Consider the following 5,644-nt stretch of genomic DNA (forward strand, 5'->3'; position numbering starts at 1 on the left):
TATTAGACTGGTGTGGAGTTAGACCTCATTTTTTCTTCTGGCTTGTCCCAGTTTCAGTAGGGAAGGTTTTCCAAAGTTTTGATTAACAGATAGGCCTTTCTGTCTCTCTCTCCAGCCCTTGACCACTGCTGAAAATTTGGTTTTAACTCTTTGGAGTGTGAGCTTAGCTTCCTGCCCTTCCACATTCAAATCACAGCAAATATCTTGAGAGGGCTGCTGGCCTTGTGTTTGCTGCAGGCTTCTACCTCTGGTGGGACGTTATCAATCAAACAGGCAGAGACAGAAAGATGTCACTTTATTTTTCCAGCTCAGTCTGAATCTCCTTGTGCTTCAGAAAGTAAATTCTATTCCTCTGTGCCTGGCTTCCAGCAGGATCAAAATCTGGCAAACATTTTGAGAAAGAGATCTACATTACATTTGTTTTTGACTCTTCCGTCTACCAGAAATTTGTGTCTTCTAAGTGCAGCAAGAGTGGCAGAAATTTCACTGTGCCTCTGTGGCCCAGAAAGAGCTTCTTACAGACTCCACCCTGTCCCATCCAATTTCCCAGGGGGAAACAGTTGGATGTTTAAGGTCCTTTATAATCCATTTCATCTTGTCAGCCCACATAACTGCTTAAAGCTCCACTGTTTTCTCTTTCCCCCAAAGCAGCCGCAGGGTGCATATTCAGAATCAGTAGCCCTTCTTTTGGTAGCTCACAATCTGTAATATTTGTATTGTTTGGGGCACAATCAAAAATTCGTCTTTATAGAAGAATTTTGTACAGAAAACTTCTGCTTTACAGAAGTTCTCCACCAAATTCTATCTATCTATCTATCTATCTATCTATCTACATATCTATCTATCTATCTATCTATCTATCTATCTACCTATCTACTAATCTACCATCTATCTATCATCTATTGTCTCTCTGTCCCTCTATCTATTTATTTACTTACTTGTACTCCAGGCCTGATCAGTCTCAGAATATGCATAATGCTCTGAGAGGAAATGCAAGCAAGTGTGGTGAAACCTCCAAAGTATCTGCCAAAACTCTACTGGTTCCCCTGAACATTTGCAGAACCCACTATGAATGACGTCTGTATTTTCAAGTGTTCCCTGAACTAGTGGGACAAAACTCAGCTCATTTCTCCAAGTTTACATCCCTCTGAATTTTAAGCCACTGCACTTCTCTTTTCCTTAATGGCTACTCACTTTTTTCAAGAGATAACTTCTGTATCTTATCTTGCTTTTCTTGTTATTTTTGCGTAAATGCTGTTTTCATCATAAGGTCTTGAATGCATCCAGAAGTAAAAGTGCTCCTGTCATTTTATAAGCACTTTTCCTTGTTTTCCTAACTTTATATTGAAATATTTCACACTTATAAAAGAAATTCAAGTATATCTTCAGGACATTTGGTCCTGTCCAAAACATCCATAAGACATTTGGTCCATAAAATATTTGATCCATAAGATATTTGGTCCAGGCCAAAAAGTCCTTAATGTTTGGTCTTGTCCAAAATATCCTTGAGCATATTTGGTCTACGCTGAATGGTTTTGGACATGACCAAATCTCAAGGACCTTTTGGCCTGGACCAAATGTGTTAATGGCCATTTTGGACAGGATCAAATATCTGCTAGCCCAAGAATAATACAAACTTGATAGAATAGTTAAATAATCACTTACATACCCCTTATTTATAACACTAATTTTAATTGCTACATTTGCTTTAACACTCTCTCAATCTCTGTCTTACTATATGCACATATATATACATATATTTAATTTCATGTAGTAATAACATAATATTATTTTCTAATATCCAGTACATATCCATGCTTTTCCAAAGTTTGAGATCTAAAGTTAGGTAATACATTCATTTTCTCACAATACTCTGCAAGCTTTGTTTAGTGTGCTATATCACAAAATCATGTTTCTTAACTTTGAAATTTTTTTAAACTCATGTTTTTTAAATGTCTGATATCCTTAAACTTGACAGAATTATTCATCTTTTAATATTTTTCTGTCTTGCAGAATTTCAGCTCTTAGGAGATACTAAAATCACATTAAACTGTGTATCTACTCTGTATTTATCTATATTTGTCCATATATCATCATCATCATCTGTCTAATCCATCTACCTATCTACGTATGAAACTTTTTGAAGTGGTATAATTATTTTCTCTTCACAAGTGAAAAAATTTAATTTAGGAAATTTAAGTATCTCATCTACTGTTAAAGAATTAGTACACATCCTTTGATGCATATTGAGGCTTTTTTTTGGTCCTATCATACGATCAACTTTGCCAGTATCGTATATTTGCTTGAAAACATACACATATTGTCGATTTTTGGTTGTGTTATAATAATATTTTGTTAGCTCATTTTGGAGTCATTTTTGACTCTTCTCTTTCCCTCACAATCCTGCCAGGTCTAGCACCAAAATATATCTCATATCAGCTTTTCTCAAGAATTTCACTATGATAGCTCTGGTCTGACATGCCATCAACTCTTGGCTGAATTATTGTGCAGTCTCCTGCCTGGACTTCTGTCTTCCACTTTTGCCGTTCCATGGTCTATTTCTTATCAATACAGTAGCCAGCGTGAACTTGTTAATCTGTAAAGTGGATCATACGACTCTTATGCCTGACTGTCCCTGTGCCTTTCTCTTCACTCAAATTCAGAGCGCCTACATACACCCTACATGATCTGGATCCCTTTTCCTCTCTGGCAACATCTCCTGCTATATCTCTTCTTGCTCTCTGCTCCAGTTTGGATCTTGAACACTTCATGAAACCTCTCACCTCTTTGACTTTGTTATTGATTATGCTCTCTTCCTAGAAAGCTCTTCCTTCAGAAATTCTAATGACACACAGATTCTTAAGTTTCTTATTATTTCTCTTAATCAATCCATCTTATTAGGCACATGGGTTCAAAACCTTCCAGTCATGTAAACATTTGCTTCTCAAAGAAAAAATACTCTAATCATTTCTCAAGTCCTATTGATGATTTTCACGAACTATCATTTAAATATATCCTCTTCTCCATGTTACTCATGTATAACATTTCTTACCTCCCTCTGAGTATTTTTTTCTCTTCACATTCACAATAGTTTTTTCCAAATTTGTTCTTCTACGTTCCAATATACCGATAACAGCGGCATCACAGGAATTTTCTTAAAGTGTGCTATTTGCATTTAATTTAGGGTTTAAAATATTAGCTATTGAGGGAATCTTAAAACAGGTTATACTGGCACTACTAAGCCTTCATACATATGGCCCTAAATAACTTGCCAGCCTTATTTGTTAATGCTTTTGGTTAAAAATTCCATGCTGGAGCCAAATTCATATATATTCTTTAAATAGTCTTTCCCATTTACCATATTTCTCCATTTCCTGTTCCTCTAACATCTTTTGCTCTATACTTTAAACCTCTCTACTTTTGGATCACACAGAGGAACTGGTACAATAAAAGTACTCAGTAGAAGTACATTGAATGAATAAACTATAAGTAACTAGAATTACTTTTTCGATAGCCATTTTTATAAGATATGGTTAAGATACGTAATTTAAATACAAAATTTAAGATACATATTTTTACTTAAATGACAGCATTTGTAGAACAAAAAGTAATGGTATGAGCTAAGAAAATCATGACAAGGGAAAACTTAAGTTTTTCTCCAAGATAACAATGCATTTAATAAATGCTTACTGCTGGAGTATTCTTTTGATTTAAGTCAATGTCAGATTCCTTTTAAATCCAAGGTGAGCTCTGTTAGAGTTTATCATGGGGCTTTGTTGGAAAAAAATATTTATCAGCTCTTGAGAGAATGAAACTATTAAGCTACCAAACAGTGAATAGTGAAATAAAGTGATATTTAGTCTTCAGATCAAACTCAACCCTCATGTCTCAAATTTGCTTGAGAGTATCCTCATTATGGTTTTGCTTGTGATCGTTTCTGTGGTACAATTTTAAACAAAGTCTATCTTTTTGTGGGCTAATGTTAGGTTAACAAAGCTGTAGAAAAGAATGAGTCAGGTGGGAGTTCTCTTCCAGAATATTGAACTTTTTGCTGTATCTTTCATATCCTTATTCCTTAGGCTGTAAATCAGTGTTTGTGGCATGGGAATCGTCAGGTATAAAACACGCAGAGGCCTTCTCCTGTTCCAGGGAATACTGAGAGCTTGGCTGGATGTAACTAAAGGTCACAGACCCATAAAACAAGGTCACGTCAGTCAGTTGGGAGGCACAAGTGGAGAAGGCTTTGTGCCTTCCCTCAGCTGAACAGATTCTCTGGATGGCAATGATAATGTGAATATAAGAGACCATGATGATAATGAAAGTGAACATTCCAGTGACCGCAGAGAATATTAAAAGCAAGATTTCATTGTTATAGATATCAGAGCAAGAGAGTCTCAGAAGAGGGGGAATGTCACAGAAATAGTGATTCACAATGTTATGACGAGAGAAGTCTAGTTCGAGCAAACATATTGTGTGTGTCAGTGAGTTAATGAGGCCACCCAAGCAAGATGCAAGGACCATCTGAATACAAAACTTTTGGGTCATAATGACTGTATACAAAAAGGGATTGGCTATTGCTACATAGCGATCATAAGCCATCATAGACAGGAGATGCCCTCTGTGGTCACATACACTGCAAAAAAGATACTCTGTAGGACACAGCCAGAAAATGTGCTGGACTTGTGTTTTGATAGGAAGTTGGCCAGCATCTTAGGAGCAAAGACAGTAGAGTAGCAGATGCCACAAAGAGAGGTTGCTAAGGAAGAAGTACATAGGAGTACGAAATTGGGCACTTAACCAGATCAATATGATCATCCCACAGTTACCTACCAGAGTGATGAAATAAATAAGCATGAAAAGCAAAAGGAGAGGGATTTGCAAATGAGGATTTCAGTTAGACCTACCAGAAGAAATTCTTTCACCTCTATATGATTCCAACTGGCCATAGATGCAGGTCTATATAACTCTTTAGTTGCAGAACAAGATGATATCACTCAGATGAAAAAAAAAAAAATGATCTCCTCCATGACCTTTAGTCCATAATAGCATGGAGTATTTAAGTTTACCCTGTAGTTGGATGAAGATAAAAATTAACTTCAGGGGCCACCCGGTGGTGCAGCAGTTAAGTTCCCACGTTCTACTTCTGCAGCCCAGGGTTCGCCACTTCAGATCCCCGGTGCAGACATGGCACTGCTTGGCAAGCCATGCTGTGGTAGGTGGCTCACATAGAAAGTAGAGGAAGATGGACACGGATGTTAGCTTAGGGACAGTCTTCCTCAGCAAAATGAGGAGGATTGGCAGCAGATGTTAGCCCAGAGCTAATATCCCTCAAAAAAAAATAATTAACTTCAGCAGTGGACCACATGTGCACTAGACAATTCATTTATAGTGACTCAAATGTTTGGAATTAGAGAAAATTTATTTCCTACTTTTCATTTTTTCACATATAAAAATTGGGATAAGTAAACTCTCACAGATCAAAAAAGTATTAATTGTCAGAACTGAAAGTCACCCAGATATGCCTTGTACTAAAGCTCTGATTCATTCTATGATGTACACAAGTCCTCTGCTTCCATGGGCTGCAAACTGTGGCACCCTATGACAGAAATTATTTCCTCATCCTCTGGCTATTTTTCTCCTATAT

The 5,644-nt window shown here is 36.8% G+C and overlaps 1 pseudogene; it reads right to left on the reverse strand.

The window, feature by feature from the left end:
* Positions 1 to 4,013: 4,013 nt before the first annotated feature.
* LOC103544748 (olfactory receptor 5J3-like) lies at positions 4,014 to 4,946 on the reverse strand (annotated as a pseudogene).
* Positions 4,947 to 5,644: the final 698 nt, after the last annotated feature.

The sequence above is a fragment of the Equus przewalskii genome, chromosome 11 (genome assembly GCF_037783145.1).
Source record: "Equus przewalskii isolate Varuska chromosome 11, EquPr2, whole genome shotgun sequence".
In the NCBI taxonomy this organism is placed as follows: domain Eukaryota; kingdom Metazoa; phylum Chordata; class Mammalia; order Perissodactyla; family Equidae; genus Equus; species Equus przewalskii.